The sequence below is a fragment of the Neodiprion pinetum genome, chromosome 6 (genome assembly GCF_021155775.2).
Source record: "Neodiprion pinetum isolate iyNeoPine1 chromosome 6, iyNeoPine1.2, whole genome shotgun sequence".
Classification (NCBI taxonomy): domain Eukaryota; kingdom Metazoa; phylum Arthropoda; class Insecta; order Hymenoptera; family Diprionidae; genus Neodiprion; species Neodiprion pinetum.
This window is the reverse complement of record NC_060237.1, coordinates 13,674,598-13,700,600: the sequence shown is the minus strand read 5'-3', so window position 1 is coordinate 13,700,600 and position 26,003 is coordinate 13,674,598. Positions and strand designations below refer to the sequence as shown.

At 34.1% G+C, this 26,003-nt stretch overlaps 2 pseudogenes; one reads left to right on the top strand and one right to left on the bottom strand.

The window, feature by feature from the left end:
- Positions 1 to 14,251: 14,251 nt before the first annotated feature.
- Positions 14,252 to 15,365, bottom strand: LOC124221681 (cytochrome b-like; annotated as a pseudogene).
- A 409-nt stretch (positions 15,366 to 15,774) lies between these two features.
- On the top strand, positions 15,775 to 18,960 carry LOC124221680 (NADH-ubiquinone oxidoreductase chain 5-like; annotated as a pseudogene).
- Positions 18,961 to 26,003: the final 7,043 nt, after the last annotated feature.

The window sequence follows — 26,003 nt, the reverse complement described above, 5'->3', positions numbered from 1 at the left end:
AAGCGAGAGATTTAACAAATAACGGAACGTTTTCCGAATAAGCGGGAAATATGCGCAAGCTCGCGATACTAAAGGTAATGATTAACCCGGTTTTGAGATAGATAGGCAGAACAGAAAAGATATACTGTACTTAAATTAAGCGGTAAGCAAATAAATCATAAAATATGAGAAACGATTATAACACATGCGAAATACAACAATTGTAATAGTTATCACATTACCAGAATGATCAGAAATAGGCAGACAGGGAATTATGAATTACAAGGTAAATTCAAGCGACAGGTCAAGTAGAAAATTATCATAAGATATAGAGAATAACAGATACTACGTAGCCTCTAGTTTGCGGTAAGTGCGAGAGAAAGAGAGATAATATTTGGTACGATAAAAGGCAATTCAAGATGAGACAAACAATATTCAAGATAATTAATATGCAACATACGGCAAACCAAAGAGACTGCGGACAGCTACGATCAGCGATATTAGCGAAGAAAATAATGAAAAAGATGTTATGCGATACGGCACAATACTCCAATGTCAAATGAACGACGAGCGGGACCGCGCAGCGATATAAGATCGCTCCCGCGGTACACTCACTAAGATACGATAATCAACGAGAATAGGTAAAGAGACAGATAGAAACTAATCAGAGAAAATATAACAAAATAGCAATGCTCAGTAGCTAAGATAAAAATTGATCCTTCAACGGAACGCGCTGCTAGACAGCGATATTAGACACTCAAATATTCCAGTAGAGAAAGATAATAAAATAAAGCAATAGTCACTACAATGCGTAAGTAATAGTCAATCAGTCGCGAAGTTACTTGCAATAAGACAGAAAAAGGGACAAGATAAGAGATAAGAGAGAATAAGGTACGAGCCCAGGTGGCTCAAGCAGACCAACTGCAAGATAAAGAGAAAAGATACGAGCCCAATTGGCTCAAGCAGACCAACTGCAAGGTAAAGAGAGAAAGAGATAAAGGTAAAGGTACGATATATTGCAAGAAATCTCGCGGCTTCACAAAATAGAAAAGGAACCTCACTTACGTAAAAGAAGATATAACAGGTATTAGCGAATGCGGTATAATAGCGAGAACTAAGTATGGTGATAGCAGTAATGGCACTAAATATGACGATAGCACGTCGTTGCGATTCAGGAACTGAACGTAGAGTGACGAGATGAGCGATGATCCTGATTTTCGTCGAGCTGCTGTCACGTGATTCTTCCTCAAATTTGCGGTATTTCAATTGGACCAGCAGGTCGCGTAGGCCTGGTCCACGAGTAGGCGGCGATAATCCCTCGCCGCTTGTTCTTCTTTTCCCTCGACGACAGGTATCGAGGTATCGAGACGTCGGAAGTTGGTTAGAGATGTTTTCCTTCAGCTATGCGGTATCGTTGGTGAGAAGGGGGGGTCGTACTGCTCATGTGTTGCCATATTGAGGTGTGCGGCAATAGTACGTCACCGGTCCTTCGGACTTGCGACCGACTGTAACTCACTCCTTGCTTTACTGGTACTCCCCGTTGTAGCTATTTCGTCGGCGCTGCATCCCGGCCCTCGCTCATTGAAGCCCTCATGCCGGAACGATCTGGTGGTGATGGCCCTCAACCCGGATCCCCACACTAGATCCACCAGATCCCCGTGGTCAGCATATCATTAGCCTATTCCACGCCGCAGTCCTTCAATAGGACGGTTCGTGAAGAGAAAACCGTCCTCTATTGGATAGTCAACGACTTAGTAGATGTTAGGGTCGGTTCAGCTCCAGGCTGATAAGTATCGTCGACGGGAGGCTTTGTTGTGTTTTTGACGCACAGCCCTGTACGCCGCCTAACGATGCATCCGAGCGGTAGAAGCATTCATTCGTGGTTCGGCTCCTGGCCGATAAGTCTCAAATAGTTGGAGGTGCTGTTTGTGCATCACGCACGACCCTGTTCGACAACTAGATAGGCATCCATCGGGAGTGGTTTCAGCGGTATTCGTTCGTCTGTAGTCGGTTGTGGTCGATGTTGAGCTGGTACGTGACCCCTATCAGGCAGTGTCCTGGTATCTTGACGCGAAGGTCTCGCGGATGGTTCTCGTAAGGCATTACAGAATTAGAAAATAGCATACCATTAGCTTAGTAGAGAGAATTCAACTTGAAGATAATTAGTCGTTCATTTTTGGAGTATTGGCCTCAGACGTGCTTTCGTTATTTTTAGCGATATCTGCACCTAGGGGAATGCGATAATTAACAAAGTGACGGGGTACAAAATACCACGTCACAATACATATATATGAATATATATACATTATTTTATGAAATCTAAGATTTAATCTAGGATTAGATACCTTATTATTTCATATGTTGATATTATATTTCAATAATTAATAGTCATGTTTTTCAAAATTGCAAAAATTGGCTGTATTCAAAACTAATTAGGGGAATTTGTTTATAAAACGATAATCCGCGATAAATCTTACTTTAATAATTGAGTTTATTTATTTCCGTTGACAGAATATTTTTTTTAAGTTAATAATTTTCATTAAATTTTATAGAAATTTTATTTCAGATCAAGATGTAGCTCACATTAAAGTTTAAATGAATTACAATAAAAATTTTATTTTTGATATTAAATTAAAATATTCATTCAAAATTGGACTTAATAGTAAAATTTAAAATTATATCTATTTGTATTAAAAATTAAATATGTACAAATTGCCCGTCACTCTCATTATAAAATGGGATAAGTCGTAACAAAGTAAATATACTGGAAAGTGTATTTAGAATTCAAATTATTTCGAAGGATTTTTTTATTTACAATAAATTAAATAGTCGTTCAATTCAACTTAATTTGAAATTAATAAATTACATTTTTTATATTTAAAATTTTTTTATCAATAAAAATAATTTTATTGAATTTATAATTTTAGTATTGTTGAAGGAAAAAATAATTTGAATTATAGTTTAATTGTATATTGATAGGAATTTGAAATATTTTTAGAAATAAAATTTTTTAAAAAGTATATTTTATTTATTGTACCTTTTGTATCAGGGTTAATTGAAAAAATAATATAAATTAATATTTCTCTCGAATTGAAAAGATCTATTTAATTTTAAATTATTTTTAATGTTCAATAATTATTTTCAATTTTTAAATAGAAATAAAATGTTTTTTTGTTTTTTAAGTTATCTAGTTTTTTGATAAATAAATTTGATTTGAATATTATTATTAATTATTTCAATCAATAAAAATAATTGTTTTTGATATAAAAGTTTTAAGGGATTAGCTTTAATTCTTAATTTTATAATTGATTTTAAATTATATAATTATATTTTAGGCTTAGAATTAGTCTTAATTTGAAAAGTGTAATAATTTTATGAAATCATATATATATATATATATATTGTTACAAAGGGTGAAATCACCCGTTTCGCCCCCTCTTTAATGATCTAGTAGTCAGCATAGATAAAAGACGTTTATAAACCTCTTATGTCTTTAAAAAGAATAAGGTTGCTGCGCCAACCGATATTATTGTAAAAACAGTCTTGTTTCAGACTTTAAACAAGAAACACGTATATTGCATTAAAAGCATTTATCACGATATTTTTGTTCACGCCTTTGATTTGATAATAAGTAAACTCGCGGATCCATAATTTATTAACGTAACGTCTAAATCGTTACAATTGGTGTCAGAAGTGGGATCTTGAGTTCTTATTAATTGAATCAACTCAGTGCGCGAACTTTAATTATGAGTAGCAGTCGTTTGACGCGCTCACGAAGAAGAGAAAGTAGCGGAGAAGAACCTTTTGTTATGGAGAATCCGCGGGTCCCTGAAACAATTCCATCGCCTTCAGTGGACCCTCTTCCAATTCCTTCGACAATCTCTCAAATTGATCTGCTGAAGATCATGTCTCAACAGCAAGAGGCTGCTGAGCGCCAACAACAGCAACTTCTTCAGCTGCTTCTTGATCAACAAGAGCAGCGAAAAAGAGAACAAGAACAACAGTTGGAACAGCGAAGAAGAGAACAGGAACAACAGCTGGAACAGCGCAGGCTTGATAGAGAGGCACAAGAACGATCCGAAACTAGTCTACACGAACTGTTCCGGACGACTGTGGCAGCTCTTCAGGCTGTTCATCAGGTGAATGGCTCAGGAGAACCGGCTGTCACTCCACGAGGTTCCGGAGTCGTTACGCCGCTTCTCTCTCCTGTTCCTTCTCCTGTTCCCGTTTCCGCTGTTCGACAGGTCCGACATCCAGGACGAATCCAGGATGTTCGAGATTCAAGGTCTGTGCCTTTTACTAGGGAAGTAGTTGAATCTCCAATTAGTAGAAGGAGAGTAAATAATGAGGTTGGTTTTTCCGAGTCTTTGCCTCAAGTTCGACCTCAATATTCTCATTTTAATCAATTAAATAATTCAGGATTTCCTGAGGTTGCTTCTCAGATTAATGAAAAACCTCTTTTTCCTTTAAAACCGCCAATTTTTGACGGAAAAATACCATGGGCAGATTATGAACGCCAGTTTAATACAATTGCTAAACATAATCAGTGGGACTCCGCCATGAGGGCCCACAGTCTTGCCTCCTGTCTTCGAACGCCGGCTTTGAACGTTTTAACGGCGTTGTCTGAGGAAGAAATCTCTGATTATGAAAAACTTAGTTCTGCATTAAAGTTGAGGTACGGAAATGACCACTTAACAAAACTGTACACAGCACAATTACAGACAAGAAGACAAGGACGAGACGAAGACCTCGCGTCTCTTAGTCAGGACATTGAACGGCTTTCTCGTATAGCTTTGCCAGACCACGAACCGTCTCGAAACTTATTAGCAACGCAAGCTTTTTTGAATGCGATTAATGATCCAGAAATTAAAATGGCCGTTGGAACATCGGGCCTCACTTCTTTGCGGGAGGCAACAGCCAAAGCCCTCGAGGTGGAGGCAATGAGAAAGCAATATTTTGGGCTGAGCAAGCTTCGTCGGATTGAGGTGTCTGAAAACGCCTCAAGAAGGCGAAGTTTTGAACACTCGGAGGAGTCAAAACCTCAAAATTATAAAAATAGAAATAACAGTAACAATTTTAAATCAAGAAATCGAGGTTCTTTTCAAAACCAACAAAACCAGCGTATAAATAAAAACGTGGTCGTGACAAGTCAAACTAGCTTGACTTGTATATTTTGTAAAAAAACAGGTCACGACGCCAATCATTGTTTTCTAATTAAGAAAATTAGTGGAAAACCGATGCAAGGTTCGAATCCAAATTCGTATAATTGGCGTAAGAAAAACATAGAAATAGGGGAAGCAAATCCTCAATTGAGTTCTTCAACAGGAACTCACCCAAAAAACTAATTTCAGATGATTTGTCAGGGCGGAAATCATCGCAGATTGTTGGTAGTGAAAGCCCTCTTAGAGAACAGTTTTTAATTAGAAGTCTGCGACAGTCTGGTCTTTACGCGCGTGGTACTGTTAATGGCGTCGATTGTCTGTGGGTAATAGACACGGGCGCGGAAGTAACCGTAGTTCGATCGGATCTCTTTAAATCCGATGACCAGATTGTTCCCTCTTTTTCTCTGCGAACAGCCACTGGAGAGACGACCCCGGTTTTGAGACAGGCTACTGTCCAAATTAACCTTTTTGGGTGTATCGACTCTCCACATAAGGTTTTTATAGCAGATATAGAGGATGAAGGTATTTTGGGAATAGACTTTCTTACAGCTCATAACTGTGTTATCTCGACTAAGAGAAATTCACTAGCTTCAAACAATCGCGAAATAACTCTTTGTACAAATAGGAATGGAATTTATTGGACTCCTCCTAGAATTCGAGAAATAGAACTGTCGGAAGATGATTTGCAACAACATTTTCCTCTTCATTTACGGAGCCTTGTTGAGAAATCTTCGATTTCGTTAAATTCAGCTCAGGAAGAATCGTTTAAATCTCTTTTGCTAGAATTTAAAGATTCTTTTGCCAAAGATAGTGGTGATAAGGGCCGATGTACTTCTGTCAAGCACAAGATCGACGTCGGAGAGAGTTCACCAATTAAACAAGCTCCTCGAAGACTCGCTCTCAACGCCCGAGAAGAGGTGAAGAAGCTTGTGGAAGACATGTTAGCGAACGATGTGATTGAGCCATCGTCTAGTCCCTGGGCTTCACCAATCGTCCTTGTTAACAAAAAGGACGGATCCAAACGATTTTGTATCGATTACAGGAAGCTGAACGATATAACGAAGAAAGATTTTTACCCTCTACCCAGAATCGACGAGACCCTCGACCTGATAGCTGGTGCAACTTGGTTCAGCACCATAGATCTTCAGAGCGGATATTGGCAGGTCGAAATGGATCCTCTAGATAAAGAAAAAACAGCTTTTGTTACGGGTTTAGGAGGATTATGGCAGTTCAAGGTTATGCCGTTTGGTTTGAGTAATGCCCCGGCTACCTTTGAACGAATGATGGAGGCTGTTCTCCATGGGCTCACGGGCAAAATATGCCTCGTTTATTTAGACGATATAATCGTTTTTGGCAAGAACTTTGAAGAAGAAGTTCAAAATCTCAGACAAGTTTTCGCTAGGCTGAAGCAAACAGGTCTGAAAATGAGCCCGAAAAAATGCCATCTGTTCCAGAAAGAAGTAGGCTTCCTCGGACATATCGTTTCAGCACAAGGTGTGAAGACCGACCCATCCAAAATAGAGAAGGTTTCTTCTTGGCCGACACCTAAGAATAAAGAACGGGTTCAAAGCTTTTTAGGCCTTTGTACGTATTACAGAAGATTTGTAAAAGGTTTCGCTAGTATAGCTAAGCTTCTCCATCATTTGACCGGAATCAAGATTCTTTTTGACTGGACCCCGGAATGCGAAGAGGCTTTCAAGAAATTAAAGGAAAATCTTATTTCTTCGCCGATTTTAGCTTATCCAGAGGTCGAAATTACTTTTATTTTAGATACGGATGCATCTCTTTCAGGAATAGGCGGGGTTCTGTCACAAATTCAGGGAGGTCAAGAGAGAGTGATAAGCTATTTCAGCAGAGTTTTGAGTAAAACTGAGAGGAATTATTGTGTCACTCGTAGAGAGCTTTTAGCTGTCGTTAAGACCGTAGTACATTTTCACCATTATTTGTATGGCAGGAAATTTTTAATACGTACAGATCATGCTTCTCTCAGGTGGCTACTTTCGTTTAAATCTCCTGAAGGTCAGGTAGCTAGATGGTTAGAAAGGCTCGGTCAGTACGATTTTGATATTCGTCATCGAGCAGGAATTCATCATGGAAACGCCGACGCTCTCTCTCGAAGACCCTGCGAGGAAATGCCAGAGTGTAAACAGTGTGCACGATTAGAGAAAAATCGTGACCCCTCTCTTTCAATACGGAAGATTTCTTTCGAAAATAACCAGGAGGAATGGAGAAAATCGCAACAAGAGGACGACACTTTGAATCAAGTGAAATCTTGGAAAGAAGCAGAAACTCGCCCAGACTGGCAGGATATATCTTTAGCCGAGCCAGATTTGAAAATTTATTGGGCTCAATGGGACTCTATCCTTTTAATTGATGGAATTTTATACCGGAAATGGGAATCTGCAGACTTGAAAGAAATCAGGTGGCAACTTTTGGTTCCCAGGTCACGAGTTCCAGAGATTCTTGCTCTTTATCATGATTCTCCTGCAGGCGGACATTTCGCTTCAAATAAAACTCTAGGCAGAATTCGCAACTTCTACTTTTGGCCCCGTTGCCGGATGGACGTTGAAGATTGGTGTCGAAGATGTCGAATCTGCACGGCAAAGAAAGGACCTCGAGCGAAGGGACAAAGCTCTCTTCAAATTTACAACGTGGGAGCTCCATTTGAAAGAATAGCAATGGATATTCTTGGACCTCTCCCGATAACCCATTCTGGAAATAAATATGCTTTGGTTATTGCTGATTATTTTACTAAGTGGCCTGAAGTGGTTCCCCTCGCTGATCAAGAAGCCTCTACTGTAGCACAGGCATTCGTTAAAGAATTTATTTGTAGACACGGAGTTCCTCTAGAACTTCATACTGATCAAGGCCGAAATTTTGAGTCAACCTTAATGAAAGAGGTTACTCAGATTTTAGGGGTTAGAAAAACTCGTACAACTCCTTTGCATCCACAATCTGACGGCATGATAGAGCGTCTGAATCGGACTTTACTACAGTATTTGTCGTCCTTCGTAGAGCAGAATCAGAGAGACTGGGACTCCTGGATCCCTTTCTTCCTCTTATCTTACAGATCTGCGATTCACGAGACGACGAAACAGACGCCAGCCCTCATGCTTACTGGAAGAAATCTTCGACTTTCGTCAGATTTAGAGAAAGGCCTTGTTCCTGTGCAAAGACAGCATCAAACAGATTATGCCTTTTCATTACAACAACGTTTAGAAGAAATTCATCACTTTGCTAGGAATAGAATTTCTATGGCTTCAGATAAATTGAAAACTCGTTATGATATTCGAGCCAGAGATTTAAAATTTAATCCTGGGGATTCTGTCTGGCTCTTTCAACCTCGAAGACAGAAAGGACGATGTCCAAAACTACAAAGAAATTGGGAAGGCCCTTACTTAGTGGTTAACCGGATAAATGATGTTGTTTATAGAATCCGAAGATCTCCTTATTCGCGTCAGAAAGTGGTTCACTTGGATCGTCTTGCTCCATTTGAAGAAGATCAACCTGGAACAGTCTCTCCAAGACCAGGAACATCCTTCGAGGTTAGATCTTCAAACGAACACCCTTGACGACTGTGATCGATTTGGCCTTCTTTACAGTCGGTCATCGATTGGGAGAAGAATTTACCTTTCGGAATTCATTTGAGTAAAACTCGACCGCTTACGATTATTATTGAAGGAAATATCGGATGCGGAAAAACAACTTTCACCAAGAGGTTTTTAGCAGATCGCCAGGTCTGTACACTTTTAGAACCTCTTGAAGAATATCGAAATGTAGCCGGAATTAATCTTTTAGATTTGATGTACCAGAACCCAGATCGTTATTGCTATTATTTTCAACATTTCGCTCAAATGGTTATGTTAGATAGACATCTGCAGACGACTTCATTGCCTGTAAAGGTGATGGAAAGATCGATATTCAGTAGCAATTGTTTTGTAGAAGCTCGTCGAAGGTTAGGTAATTTTCGCGACTTCGAATCTCATTTATTGACGAAAAATTTAGATCTTCTCATTCGCTCGTCTGAGCTCAGAGTAGATTTGATTGTTTATTTGCGAGTTTCCCCAGAAACTTCGTTTGCTCGAGTTAGTTCCCGTTCTCGTGAGGAAGAATCGAGTATTTCTTTAGAGCTACTCAGAACTATTCATGAGGTTCATGAAGATTGGCTAATAAAACAAACCTTTTCTTCTTTATCGGCTCCTGTTTTAGTTATCAATGCAGAATCCACAGCCGACCAAGTTTATTCTAGTTTTTGTTTTGCAATGACACACGGACAAGACTAGAGAAATTTCTTGTTTAAGAAAAGGATTTATTCAATAAAAAAAAAAAAAAAAAAAAACTTTATTCTAATTTTAACAAACAATATAATTAAAAAAGAAAATAACGAGTAACATTTTTGATTTTTTTTATCTCTTCTTTCACTTTTTCGCATTCATTGCACCCACTCGTCTCTCTTTTTGCGATGAATAGACTTCGGCCACAGATCCAACATTTAGCCTTTTCCTCATAGAATGTGAGGTGAAAGGAAATTATATGGTCCAGTAATTTGGATTCTGAGCTGTTTAAAAAAAAATATTTTTTATGTTTAAAATTTATTTTTGTTATTCGATATGATGAACTTACTGGAGGTTGAAGCAAGATTCACAAGAATAATCCGTTCTGCCCTTTTCTTGAAAGCCTTCTAGTTTACCGCATGACATCTCTTTCCATTTTGAATCAAGAAAATCAGAGATTTCTTTTTCTGAGAGGTCTTCAATATTGCTTGGGAGACATTTACGCGATAATGCTCCCGCATTTAGGGAAATATGCTCTTTTGAATTAGGGTTCATGATATGTCTTCAATGACTACTTTTCTGATAATGATTTGTTATTTCTGGGTTGCTAATCAATTTGAAATTTGTTTTCTTCGGTTGTTTCTTTCTAGAAACTTCTTTTCTGGAATCGAGTTTTGTGTCGGATAGGCTTTGGTTTATTAATGTGAAAAGAGCCACGATTATTTTTCGAGGTCGATGAGCGATTGCTTGATTTTCACATTTTATTAACCTTAAGTGTCAGTTTTTGTGAGTACTTTTCCAGGTTACTTGACACAGCCTTTTCCCATCCAATTTTTCCCTGATTCCTGAGGATGACTGGTGGTTTTATTTTGAAGAAGGACGCAGAGATAATTCAGATAAGATCGTTTCTTTTCTTTTGAATACATATTCAATTTATTTTATTTTATTCAAGAATTCTCCCAAATTCATTTAGTGAATTTGAATTGTTATACCATCACTCACATTTGTCCTTCCAAAACTCTAGGGTGAACTATTCCTAAAGAAGTCACCCCACGATTTCCTTATTTCATATGAAGAGAAGTCTGTTTTCGTCTTATGTGGCCCTGGAATTGTCGGTTCCCGTTTCGATGTTTTCATCCGAACCTGTTTCGGAGGGATCCTTCATGAAGAAAATCGAATTTCTTCCCGACATCAATCTGGGCCGTTGCGGATAACTTTGAATTCATGAAGCCACATAACACTTAATAACACTAACCTTTATAAAACATGGCACATAATTTTTTGAGATTATTTAACGCTCAACTATCTGCTCAAGGTTTTCTGTGGTTTACCTTGAGACTGTGGGCAAATGCCAGATAGTAAAAAAGGGAGTTCTTAAATTTTAGAGCCACAGCTCCAACTCACCTTTGAGCACTGACTACTAGAATACTTTTATAATTGTTTTATCTTTCCCGAGTCGGGACGACTCTTTTCCTCGGGGGGGAGTAGTGTTACAAAGGGTGAAATCACCCGTTTTGCCCCCTCTTTAATGATCTAGTAGTCAGCATAGATAAAAGACGTTTATAAACCTCTTATGTCTTTAAAAAGAATAAGGTTGCTGCGCCAACCGATATTATTGTAAAAACAGTCTTGTTTCAGACTTTAAACAAGAAACACGTATATTGCATTAAAAGCATTTATCACGATATTTTTGTTCACGCCTTTGATTTGATAATAAGTAAACTCGCGGATCCATAATTTATTAACGTAACGTCTAAATCGTTACAATATATTATTTATAAATTTTAGTTTTAATTTAATTTTTGAGTTAAAAAGCTTAAATTTTATTAGAGGACGAGAAGACCCTTTAGAGTTTTATACTTATATTCATTTTATTAATTAATTTATTATTATGAAATTAATATAATTATTTTGTTGGGGTGATAATTAAATTTAATGAACTTTCTATTTTGTCTCACATTATTAATGAATTTTTGATCCTATATTTTAGATTATTAGATTAAATTACCTTAGGGATAACAGCGTTATTTTTTTAAAGTTCTTATTGACATAAAAAATCGCGACCTCGACGTTGGATTAAAATTTATTTTTGGTGTAGAAGCTTTTTTAGTGTAGAAGAAGAAAATTTAGGTCTGTTCGACCTTTAAAATTTCACATGATCTGAGTTCAAACCGGTTTAAGCCAGGTTGGTTTCTATCCTTAATTTTATTAAAAATTTTTAGTACGAGAGGACTATAATTTTAAATTATTATGATTTTATTGGAAATGAATTTTATTAAATTTTTTAACTATTTTGGCAGATTAATGTAATAAATTTAGAATTTATTCATGTGTATTTTTATATACAATTAGTAATTCATATTATTGAATTGATTATAGTTTTTTTAAGAAGATTAATTTTACTTATTATACCGGGTGTCCCATTTTAATCTTACATCTAAATTATCTCGAAAAATATTGTTCTGATCAAATTTTATTTGGAACAAAAGTTTTAGAGTTCAAAAAGGGACGTTCAAAAAAAATTTTGTTGAAGGTCCCAAATTTAAAATAGCGACGCTACGATGGCTGACATGGTTTTTTTAAGGGAAACCCAACTTTTTTTTATGACAAAACAATGCATTGCATTGAAACTAACAACTTTTGTAGGAATTATTTTTCGATTCAGATTGTGGTTTTCATGTTGGAACTCCATTTTTGACTATTTAGCGCTGTCCGGAAGGTACCATACAAAACCCAAACAAACCCAAACAAACCCAAACGAACCCAAACAAACCCAAACAAACCCAAACAAACCCAAACAAACCCAAACAAACCCAAACAAACCTAAACAAAAGTGTGCATGCATCTGTGTGTGCGTGTCTGAGGTTGCACGATTGTGGGCATGTTTGTTTTTTTTCGCGAAGAAAGAAATGCTTATCGCACGAGAAGACAGTCGGACTTCCCCGGAATAGTCATGACTCGACGACTGTTTCGTGCAGTTTGTCTCACGGGTCACTGTCTTCTACCAGGAGAAATTCACGTGGGCTATTACTCTTGGTCTTCTTTATGGCTTTATTAAGTCTCAGCCGAATTCCCTTGTGCGCTTATTTCTGCATAACATACTTCAGCATTTGTATGGATCACCAGTTGCCGATGCTCAGGTATCCTCCGATCGGCTGAGACTTAATAAAGCCATAAAGAAGACCAAGAGTAATAGCTCACGTGAATTTCTCCGGGTAGAAGACAGTGACCCGTGAGGCAAACTGCACGAAACAGTCGTCGAGTCATGACTATTCCGGGGAAGTCCGACTTTCTTATCGTGCGATAAGCATTTCTTTCTTCGCGAAAAAAAAACAAACATGCCCACAATCGTGCAACCTCAGACACGCACACACAGATGAATGCACACTTTTGTTTAGGTTTGTTTGGGTTTGTTTGGGTTTATTTGGGTTTGTTTGGGTTTGTTTGGGTTTGTTTGGGTTTGTTTGGGTTCGTTTGGGTTTGTTTGGGTTTGTTTGGGTTTTGTATGGTACCTTCCGGACAGCGCTAAATAGTCAAAAATGGAGTTCCAACATGAAAACCACAATCTGAATCGAAAAATAATTCCTACAAAAGTTGTTAGTTTCAATGCAATGCATTGTTTTGTCATAAAAAAAAGTTGGGTTTCCCTTAAAAAAACCATGTCAGCCATCGTAGCGTCGCTATTTTAAATTTGGGACCTTCAACAAAATTTTTTTTGAACGTCCCTCTTTAAATTCTAAAACTTTTGCTCCAATCAAAATTTGATCAAAGCAATATTTTTCGAGATAATTTAGATGTAAGATTAAAATGGGACACCCTGTAGTATAAGTTAGAGTAGCTTTTTTAACTCTTTTAGAGCGTAAAGTTTTAGGTTTAATTCAGATTCGTAAAGGGCCTAATAAAGTTAGAATTTTAGGTATTTTACAGCCATTTTCTGATGCTATTAAGTTATTTTCTAAAGAGTTCTCTGTTCCTTTAATATCAAATTTTTTTCCTTATTTTTTATCTCCTTTAATTATATTAATATTATTATTGATTTGTTGAATAACAATACCTTATGTTACTAATTTTCATTCATTTGATTTTAGTTTGGTATTTTTTTCATGTTGTTTAGGTATTGGGGTTTATCCTATTATGATTTCTGCATGATCTTCAAATTCTAAGTATTCTTTTTTAGGTATATTACGTACTGTAATTTCTTACGAAGTTAGTTTAGTTATAGTAATCTTATGAATTTTATTTTCAATTGAGGGTTATTCAATAAATTTATTTAGTTTATATCAAGGATGTATTTGATTTATTTTTTTAATTTTTTCTTTGAATTTTGTTTGATTCAATATTAGTTTAGCTGAAACAAATCGAACACCTTCTGATTTTTCTGAAGGGGAATCAGAGTTGGTTTCTGGGTTTAATATTGAATATAGAGGTGTAGGATTTTCATTAATTTTTTTATCTAAATATTCAAGAATTTTATTTATGAGAATATTATTTGTTTTAATGTTTTTAGGGGGTGATTTATATAGTCTTATTTTTTATTTAATAATGATTTTTATTAGATTTTTATTTATTTTAATTCGAGGAACTTTGCCTCGTTTACGTTATGATAAATTGATGATAATAGCTTGAAAAAAAATTTGACCTGTTTCATTAAATTATTTAATTTTATTTATGGGTTTAAGATTTATATTTTATTGTTTTTTATTATAAATTATATTAAAAATTTAATTATTCAAGTTTAAATCAATAAAAGATTTAAAACTTTTATATTACGTTTTCAAGACATAAACTTATTCAAGTTCATTGATTTGTGGAGTTAATTTAATTCAATAGATAGTCTCATATTTTTGTTAATATAGGATATATTAAAAAATAAAAGAAGTATACTAATGTTAAAATTTGTCCAACAACAATGAATGGTTTTCTACAGGTCTTATTCCAATTCATGTAAGTATTAATACAATTCTAATAAATATTCAAAATAGAAATTGTCTGAATGGATAAAAATTGAATCCTTTAAAATTTATAATTTTATAAAAAGGTAAAATTAATAAGATTAAAATAGACATTAAAAGAAGAATTACCCCTCCTAATTTATTAGGTATAGATCGTAAGATTGCATATGCAAATAAAAAATATCATTCAGGTTTAATATGAGGAGGGGTAATTTTAGAATTAGCAGGGGTCAAATTGTCTGGATCTCCTAATATGTTGGGATTTATTAAAATAATATGAATTAAAATAAAGTATATTAAAATAAATTCTACAATGTCTTTTAATAAAAAGTATAGTTCAAATGGAATTTTGTCAATATTACTATTAGTTCCTAAAGGATTTCTTGATCCTGTATGACGGAGAAATATTAAATGAATGATTGTTATTATTATAATAATAAAAGAAATAATAATATGAAGAGTAAAAAATCGTGTTAGTGTAGCATTATTAATAGAAAATCCTCCTCATAATCATTGTACTAAGAATTCGCCTAAATAAGGGATAGCTGAAAGAAGGTTTGTGATTACAGTGGCCCCTCAAAAAGATATTTGCCCTCAAGGTAAGACGTATCCTAAAAATGCAGCTGCTATAGTTGATAATAACATTATTGTTCCTGTCATTCAAGTTGGTTTAAAGTTGAATGATCCAAAAAATATTCCTCGTCCGATATGTAAATATATACAGATGAAAAATATAGAAGCACCATTCGCATGTAAATTTTTAATTATTCAACCATTATTAATTCTCGGTAAATATCAATAATTCTATCAAATGCTATTTGAATATTAGGTGTATAATGTAAAGCTAAAAAAATACCTGTTATCAGTTGGGTTAGTAAACATAATCCCAAAAGTGAACCAAAATTTCATATTGAAGTAATGTTCGATGGCGTTGGTAAATCTACTAAAGATCTATTTATAATTTTTAATAAACTATTTTTTAAACGTAAAGGTAACATGAAAAAGTTTTTCGTAAAGATCCTAAATTGATATTAGAATTTTCAAAACAATAATTAGTGTAATAAATAAATAATTTATCATTATAAATGGAATAATAAAATTCGGTTTGTTGAATAATTTTTTTTAATGACATTTTAGGTAATATATTTTTATTTAGTTCAATATAAGGGAATTTTATTGTATCTTCAAATATGAAATTTACTTTATTATAATTAATTATTAATATAAATATTAAAATAATTATGATAATATTTATTATTATTCATTTGTTAAAAAGAAATTTTACGTTTGAGATTAATCTTGATACATAGATAAAAATGATTAATAATGTTCCTAAAAAAATTGAAAAAATTATATATGAGTATCAAAATCTTATATTTAACATTCCTGATGTTACAGAAATTAAAGATGTTTGGATTAGTAGGATTAATCTTATTGTAAATGGAGTTTTTGTTAAATATATTATTATAGTGTTGATTAATATAAATAGTATGAAAATTTTTATAATAAATTAATTTGAATAAATTTATATTAATTAGTTTTGAAAAAAAATTTTTTCTTTTTTTGGAATATATATATATATGTATATATATTAATTTATTATTTTAATGGATTTTTATTATTTAGTTTATTTTATATTTTTAATTAGATTTTTAAGTTTAAGATTAAATCGGTTTCATTCATTGATAGTTTTATTAAGAATTGAATTTATTATTTTAATATTACATTTAATATTAATTTTATTTTTAAATATATATGTATTAGAGATGTATTTTATTATAATTTTTTCAATTCTTAGAGTTTGTGAAGGGGTTTTGGGTTTATCTATTTTGATTTATATAATTCGTTTGCATGGTAATGATTAATTCCAAGTTTTGAATATTTTTTAATGATAAAGTTTTATTTTTATTTATTATTCTCAATTATAGTTTCCAAAAATAATTTTTGATTTTTTCAGTTTAATTCATTTTTTTGAAGATTTCTTTTCATATTTTCTCGAAATTATAGATTTGAATTTAAGAGTATAAATATTTTTTTGGGATGTGATAATTTATCTTTTGGGTTAGTTTTATTAACTTTATGGATTGGAGCATTAATAATTATATCAAGGTATTTTATTCATGAATTAAAAATTTATTTCAATTATTTTATTTTATTGATATTTTTTTTAATTTTATTTTTATTTTTGACATTTACTGTAAATAATTTATTTTTATTTTATCTTTTTTTCGAATGTAGTTTAATTCCTACTTTTTGTTTAATTTTAGGGTGAGGTAATCAATTGGATCGGGTTCAAGCGGGTCTTCATTTATTATTTTATACTTAATTTGCTTCTTTACCTTTATTATTAAGAATTACTTATTTATTTTTTGAATTCAAAAATTTAAATTATATTTTTTCTGTAGAAAATTTATTTCAAGTTTATTCTTTTTATTTATTTGTATTTTTAATTTTTGCTTTTTTAGTAAATTACCTATTTTTTATACATTTATGGTTGCCTAAAGCTCATGTAGAGGCTCCTGTTTGTGGTTCAATGATTTTAGCTGCTATTATATTGAAGTTAGGAGGTTATGGTTTATTGCGAGTTTATATATATTTAATTAATATGGGGTTTTTTTTAAATGTTTATTTAATTATTTTGAGAATAATAGGAGGAATTTATATTAGTTCAATTAGAATATTTCAAGTTGATTAAAAATCTTTAATTGCTTATTCTTCAATTGCTCATATAATAATAATATTATCTGGTTTATTAACTTTAAGAAGATGAGGAATTTATGGTTCTTATTTATTAATAATTTTTCATGGTTTATGTTCCTCAGGTTTATTTTGTTTAGTAAATATTATATATGAGCGTTTAAGAAGTCGAAGATTATTTATTAATAAAGATTTAATAAATTATATGCCTAGAATATGTTTATCATGATTTTTATTATGTTCTTCAAATATAGCAGCTCCTCCTTCTTTGAATTTAATGGGTGAAATTATATTAATTAATAGATTAATTATGTGAAGTAAAATGATTTTTTTATTGATCATTTTTTTTATCTTTTTTTAGAGCTTGTTATACATTATATTTATATTCTTTTACTCAACATGGTAAAATAAATTATTTTTTTTTATTCATTTTCTCAAGGTAATATTCGTGAATATATTTTATTAATATTGCATTGAATTCCTTTGAATTTAATTATTTTAAACAGGGAATCTTTTATTGTTCGAATATAAATTGATTTGAATAGTTTATTAGAAATATTGATTTGTGGTATCAAAGAAAATTAAATTTAGTTTTCAAATTATTTTTACATTATATATTCGTTTATTTAGCTTTATTTTCATTATTTTTATTAGAATAATTTTGTTTGTATTAAGTATTCATTTTTTATTATATGATTTAGTTTATTTTGTTGAGTATAATTTAATTGAAATTAATTCTTCATGCGTAGTAATAACATTTTTATTTGACTGGATATCATTAATTTTTATAAGAACAGTTTTATTTATTTCTTCTTTGGTAATTTTATACAGAAATTCTTATATAATAAATGATTTAAATTTGAATCGATTTATTATATTAGTAATTTTATTTGTTGTATCAATAATATTAATATTTGTTTACTAATTTATTATCAAAATGTTGAGTCTTTTAATGCTGGTATATTAACTGTTATTTCTAATCGTATTGGGGACATTTTTTTATTATTATCAATTTCTTGAATAATAAATTTTGGGGGTTGAAATTTTTATTTTTATATAGATGTTTTAAAATATAATTCTTTTATAATATTGATTACTTTAATAATTTTGATTGCTTCATTTACTAAAAGTGCTCAAATTCCTTTTTCTTCTTGACTTCCTGCAGCAATAGCAGCCCCTACTCCTGTATCTTCATTAGTTCATTCTTCTACTCTAGTAACGGCAGGGGTTTATTTATTAATTTGATTTGAAAATTTATTTCATCGAGAGATTTCTATTATTATATTTTTATTATTATCTAGATTAACTATGTTTATGTCAGGATTAAACGCAAATTTTAAATTTGATTTAAAAAAAATTATTGCTTTATCAACTTTAAGTCAATTGGGCTTAATAATAAGAATTTTATTTTCAGGATTTAAGTTTTCAGCTTTTTTTCATCTTCTAATACATGCATTTTTCAAAGCATTATTATTTATATGTTCAGGAGTTTTTATTCATGGATTAAATAATTTTCAGGATATTCGTTTATTAGGTTCAATATTTAATCAAATACCATTTACTTCTATTTGTTTTCATTTTTGTAATTTATTTTTATGTGGATTTCCTTTTTTAGCTGGGTTTTATTCTAAGGATATAATTTTAGAAATAGTTTTAATATTAAATTATAATATGTTTATTATATTTATTTTTTTCATTTCAACTTTTTTAACTGTTTCTTATACTTTTCGTTTGATTTATTTTTCTATATTAGGTTAGTATAATATAATTAGATTAAATTATTCAAATAATTATGATGTTTATTTAAATAATTCAATATATTTTGTGATATTGATGGTAATTTTAGGGGGTTCTATGTTTAGTTGGTTAATTATGCTACGTCGTCTTGTCCTCTAGATCAATGGTAGTAACGTCAATTTCTCGATCCGTCACAGATTTTTAAATTAAACCAAAAATTCGCGCCTACGCCTCTAGATGACAGTGCCACTCTCCCCAGAAGCCCCTGCGCCTTATGCCCCGACGCCATTACGTTTTTCTGTGCGATCCGTGACAGTCACGTTAGAATACGAGTTGGAAAAATTTTCAGTTGTGCGTTTTAAAAAGTTTTCTTTTATTGCATAAATGAGTTCGCGGTCAGAATCATATTCGGGGAGCTCTCCGAGATATAGAAATTCATCGAGGGACCTACTTATGAAAAAATTACGATGCCTGAAAGAAGAGATCAGGCGATCGCATTCACGCTATAGGCGTTCAAGATCGCGTCATCGGGACAGGCGTTGAGGACCGCGTCACCAGGACGAGCGATCAAGTTCAGGGCAATATTCAAGAAGAAACGAGTCATGGGGCTCTGACAAAGAAAATGGCGAGCGTATCGCTGTTGAGAACAGACGATCGTCACATTCGCGGCATGAGCGTTCGCATCCAGGAAGCGGTTCGAGGTCCATGAACTATGATTCCGACGGAAAGAGTGGTAAGCGCCATCTGCGAGATGCGTCACACTCCAGTTGTGAACGGTCCGTAGCGGCAGTACAAGGGTTAGACAAAGAGGGCGGTGAGCGCAATCCGCGAGATTCGTCACGTCCTAGTCCCCACACGGAAATGTCGGTAAAACAGGCCGAGGATAAAGAAGAGCAGTTACCAACAGAACTCGCCGAAGCGACACTGGGGCTTTTGGGAGACGACCCATCTAAATACAATCAACGGGGTCCCGACATCCATGTGGCAGTGGCAGAGCGCTGGACAAAGATATTGCAAGATGGACTGCCGATAGACCAAAAGCGCGTTCTCCAGGGAAAAAATATCCAACAATTGGAAACTGTCCTTTTACCAAAGCGCCGAGAGTTCAACCAGAAATAAAATCGGCCTTGACACAGTTGGCGATTAAGAAAGATGCGTATCAGTACGCCGCTCAAGATCAACTCGGAGCTGGCATCAACGCTATTGGCGCAGCGCTTACGGAAGTACTGAAAGCGGAAGTGAGTACCGACCGAGAAGTTGACAAGCGAAAATTTATCGAACAGCTGGCTGATGCAGGCAGAATTCTATCTGACCTACATCGTGAAATGACAAAAACAAGAAAATCTTTCATGATTCCGGGATTAAACCCCATTGTCAAAAATATTGCCAACGACAGTCCACGTGATGCATGGCTATTTGGAGAAAAGTTTGTAGAAAATCTCAGGGCGGCCAAATCCATGGAAAAATCATCTAAAGATCTGACTAAACCGACTGGATATCAACGAAACTTCGGGAACGCACTGCGCGAAGGAAATCGCAGATTTGCATCATCCTACTCAAGACCAAACAATTTTCTGAGGGAACAACAGTCGGAGAAGTTAAACTGGCGTCGTCCCTCCGCAGCAAGTCACCGGGGCACTCAGAGGAAGGGACCGAAACCGAAAGACTTCCGGAACAAGGACAATCGTCGACACAAGGAATAGACCCGGTGAGAATCGCAGGACGTGTGCGAAATTTTTTCTCTGTTTGGAAAAAATTGACCAACGATCTCTCCATTTTACAATCGGTGCAGGGTTATGTTATTCCTTTCGTAAGTCAACCAGGTTCACAAGTTGAATACAGCCAGCCAAGATTAAAAAATCAAGAAATTAATGCTTGTGAAGCAGAAGTTGGTAAATTACTCAAAAAAAGCGCAATATCTAAATGCGAGCCGTGCGAAAAACAATTTGTTTCGTCATACTTTCTCGTGCCAAAACCTAACGGTGATATGCGCTTTATTCTTAACCTGAAAAAATTGAATATGTTTATTTCAGCACCGCATTTCAAAATGGAGGACAAAAAGACAGCGATTCGACTATTGCGAAAAGACATTTTTATGGCGACAATAGACCTGAAGGATTCGTATTTCTTGATTCCGGTTAACAAATCTAGTAGAAAATATCTTAGAATCATTTATAAAAACACGTTATACGAGTTTAATTGTATGCCGTTCGGGCTATGTACAGCACCGTACGTGTTTACGAAACTCATGAGACCAATAGCGCAAAAATTGAGGTCCAAAGGATTTGAATCTGTCGTCTATATAGACGACATTTTGTTATTTGGAGAGTCAGCACAAGAATGCCGAAAAAATATTCAAGAGACTCGAAAGTTAATTGAAAAAGCCGGACTAATATTAAACATGGAAAAATGTGTCCTTGAACCATCGAAAGAAGTGAAATTTTTGGGTTTCATTTTTGATTCGGAAAAATTCTGTCTTAGATTACCGCAAAGCAAGAGAAATCTAATATATGATCTCGCGAGAAAGTTTCAGACCATCAGTCATTGTCAAATCAGGAAATTTGCCGAATTTATTGGAATTTTAGTAGCTGCCAGTCCCGGGTTTCGATATGGGAATTTATACATTAAGAATTTTGAAAGAGAAAAATTTTAAGCTTTGCAAAAAACAAATGGAAATTACGATAAACCATGGAAATATCGGACAATCTAATCCCAGACTTAGAGTGGTGGACAAGAAATATAAAAGAGTGCGTCAACCCGATAAGAGAAGATCATTTTGAGATGGAAATCTTCAGCGATGCCTCGTTAACAGGCTGTGGAGTAGCTTGCGAGGGAAATCGGTCACATGGGTTTTGGAACATGGAAGAGCGAAAAGAACATATTGTTACAAAGGGTAAAATCACCCGTTTTGCCCCCTCTTTAATGATCTAGTAGTCATCATAGATAAAAGACGTTTATAAACCTCTTATGTCTTTCAAAAGAATAAGGTTGCTGCGTCAACTAACATTATTGTAAAAACAGTCTTGTTTCAGACTTTAAACGAGAAACACATATTACGCATTAAAGCATTTTCACAACATTTTATTCACGCTCTTGATTTTTGACTTGATAATTAAACTCGCGGATCCATATTTATTTTCGGTAACGTCAAAGAACGTTACATTGGTGTCAGAGGCGGGATCTTGAGTTTCTTTTCAATTGAGTCGATTCAATGCGTGACATAAATTATGAGCAATAGTCGTATGACGCGCTCACGTCGAAGAGAAAGTGGCGGAGAAGAACCTTTCACTATGGAGAATCCGCGGGTCCCTGAAACGATTCCATCACCTTCAGTGGACCCTCTTCCAATTCCTTCGACGGTCTCTCAGATTGATCTGCTGAAGATCATGTCTCAACAACAAGAAGCTGCTGAACGTCATCAACAGCAACTTCTTCAGCTGCTTCTTGATCAACAAGAGCAGCGAACGCAAGAAATCACCAATCAACGAGAACAACGAGAAAGGGAACTTGCCTCTCAGATGGAGCAGCGGAGGCTTGATAGAGAAGCTCAAGAACGATCCGAGACCAGTCTTCATGAACTGTTCCGGACGACTGTGGCAGCTCTTCAGGTTGTTCATCAGGTGAACGGCTCAAGAGAACCGGCTATCACCCCTCGAGGTTCCAGAGTCGTTACTCCGCTTCCCCCTCATGTTTCCTCTCCTATTCCCGTTCCCGCTGTTCGGCAGGTCCAACATCCAGGAAGGTTCCAGGATGTTCGAGACATAAGGTCTGTGCCTTTTATTAGGGGAATAGATGAATCCCCAATTTGTGGAACAACAGTTAATAATGAGGTTGGTTTTTCGGAGCCTCTGCCTCAGGTTCAACCTCGTTATTTCCATTTAAGTCAATTAAATAATACAAGATTTCCTGGGGTTGCTTCTCAAATTAACGAGAAACCCTTTTATCGTTTAAAACCGCCAATTTTTGATGGAAAGATTCCATGGGCAGATTATGAACGTCAATTTAATACAATTGCAGAGCATAACCAGTGGGACTCCGCCATAAGGGCCTTGCCTCTTGACTTTGAACGCCGGCTTTGAATGTTTTAACGGCATTATCTGAAGAAGAAATTTCCGATTATGAAAAACTTAGCTCCGCGCTTGAATTGAGATACGGAAATGATCATTTGACAAAATTATACACAGCTCAATAACAGACTAGAAGACAAGGACGAGACGAAGACCTAGCGTCACTTAGCCAAGATATTGAACGGCTTTCTCGTGTAGCTTTGCCAGACCACAAGCCGTCTCGTAATTTATTAGCGACACAAGCTTTCTTAAACGCAATCAGTGATCCAGAACTCAAAATGGCCGTTGGGACATCGGGTCTCACTTCTCTACGGCAGGCAACGGCCAAAGCCCTTGAGGTGGAGGCAATGAGAAAACAATATTTTGGGTTGAGCAAGCTTCGTCGGATTGAGGTGTCCAAAAAAACCTCAGAAAGACGAAATTTTGAACACTCGGAGGAGCCAAAGCCTCAAAATTATAGGAATAATTTTAACAATAATAATTTTAAACCAAGAAATCGAGGTTCTTTTCAAAACCAGAAAAACAAGCGAGTAATTAAGAACGCGGTTATGACAAGTCAAACCGGCTTGACTTGTATATTTTGTAAAAAAACAGGCCATAACGCCAATCATTGTTTTCTGATTAAAAAAATTAGTGGAGAACCGATGCAAGGCTCGAATCCAAACTCTTATAACTGGCGTAAGAAAAATATAGAAATAGGGGAAGCAAATCCTCAGTCGAGTTCTTCAACAGGAACTCGCCCAAAAAACTAATTCCAGATGATTTGTCGGGGCGAAAATCATCGCAGATTGTTAGAAGTGAAAGCCCTCTTAGAAAACAGTTTTTAATTAGAAGTCTACGACAGTCTGGTCTTTACGCGCGCGGTACTGTAAATGGCGTCCTGTAAATTGTTCCCTCTTTATCTCTGCAAACAGCCACTGGAGAGACGACCCCGGTTTTGAGACAGGTTACTGTCCAAATTAACCTTTTTGGGTGCATCGACTCTCCACATAAGGTTTTCATAGCAGATATAGAGGATGAAGGTATTTTGGGAATAGACTTTCTTACAACTCTTAACTGTGTTATCTTGACTAAGAGAAATTCACTAGCTTCAAACAATCGCGAAATAACTCTTTGTACAAATAGAAATGGAATTTACTGGACTCCTCCTAGAATTCGGGAAATAGAAGTTTCAGATGATGATTTTCAACAACATTTCCCTTTACATTTACAGAGCCTTGTTGAGAAATCTTCGATTTCGTTAAATTCAGCTCAGGTAGAATCGTTTAAATCTCTTCTGCTAGAATTTATAGATTCTTTCGTTAAAGATAGTGGTGACAAGGGCCGATGTACTTCTGTCAAGCACAAGATCGACGTCGGAGAGAGTTCGCCAATAAAACAAACTCCACGAAGACTCGCTCTCAACGCCCGAGAAGAGGTGAAGAAGCTTGGAGAAGACATGTTAATGAACGATGTGATTGAACCATCGTCTAGTCCCTGGGCTTCACCAATCGTCCTTGTTAACAAAAAGCACGGATTCAAACGATTTTGTATCGATTACAGGAAGCTGAACGATATAACGAAGAAAGATTCTTACCCTCTTAGTCTAGTCAACAAGATCCATTTTTAGAAAATTTTGACAGAGCTCACCGAAAATTATAATTTTGGTGTCATTCGATTCGTATTGACGTCTAGAAACTTTTTGAGAAAATTGAAATGGCGCTGATAAAAATTGCAAAAGTTATAAACAATATAGTGAAAAAAAAAATTGCTTTCGTTTTTTTGAAAAATCTCAAAAACTATAAAAGATTTTCAAAATTTGAGAAAAGATCCTTAAAGAGGAGAATATTTCCTCAAAAAAAGTCGGTGCTCCCGGAACTCTATCTCCAATATTAATAATTTTTACAGAGCCCTGAAGTTAGTACTAAAACGGGCAGTCTGGCGTTCACGCGCGCCGCGTCATTCAGGCACGGTAAACAAAAAAATTATTTAAAGATATTAAATATGAATATTGAGGAATGAAAAAATTCACATACCTTAAGAATAGGTTGATAAATAATAATCCCCGCAAAAAAAATTTTTATTCGCATTTTTTTCATATTTTATCCATTAGTTAAGTAACAAAATTTTTGAACTGGAAAGTTGACATAAAAACCTTCGTAATTGTTAAACTAAAAAGCTCAATTTTTTTTTGCTTGGTACAGTTATTATAAAGAGGTGAAAAAATAGACTTCCGTTGGAAAAATTAAAAAATTTTAATTTTCCACTTAATTATCAATAATCTACTGCGCTGAAAAATTAATAATAGCAATAAAGCGTTTGTAAAATTTTTTTTTTCCAAAAATTTCAATCACTTCGTTTTTAAATCATTAAGCGCCACCTGAAATAATTTTTTTTTAATTTTATACTCCCATTGTTTAAAAAATTGTTATAAACAAATGCATTATTTTGGAGATAATTAAAAAATTTTTTTTTTCATTCGAAGCATTAAAAAATATTATGATTTAAAAAAAAAAAACCATTTCTCCAAAAAATGTTTCTATTGGTTAAAAAGCATTTGTTAATTAACTATTTTTTTTTGTAATTCATTATCAATATTAAGGAATCGTTTTTTTTTTTTAAATCATTACTTTTGTTGTTCTTTTGTATCCTGCAAAAAAAACAATTTTCTATTCACATTTCATTTGTTTATTTGATAAACAATTTGTTACAAACAAATGAAATTTTTATTTTTTATTTTTTTTTCGTAACTATAAATCAAAATAAAAACAACTATGTATCGCATGTTTTATGAAAAATTTTTTTTCTATCTTTCAGAAAATTTTTAATATTTTACTATTCGTAAGTTCCATATTTTCTTTCAGCTTACGATCACTATTATTTAAATAACTCTTAAACCATTACAGATACGAAAAAAATACTTCAAGTCATTTTTAACCATTTTAAAGTAATTAACGATATGGACCGACAGTCGAAGCTCTAACTCAATTATTTATTTACTTTTTTCTTATTATTTAATAAAAATTTGAAAGAAAACATTTTTTCACTTAAAAATCTATCTGTTTGTAATGATTTTTGGTTATTTTTTCATTGAAATTTACTTGATCTTAAAGTAATTTCGAATACAGTTGGGTTTGCCCGTTTTCAAACGCTTTA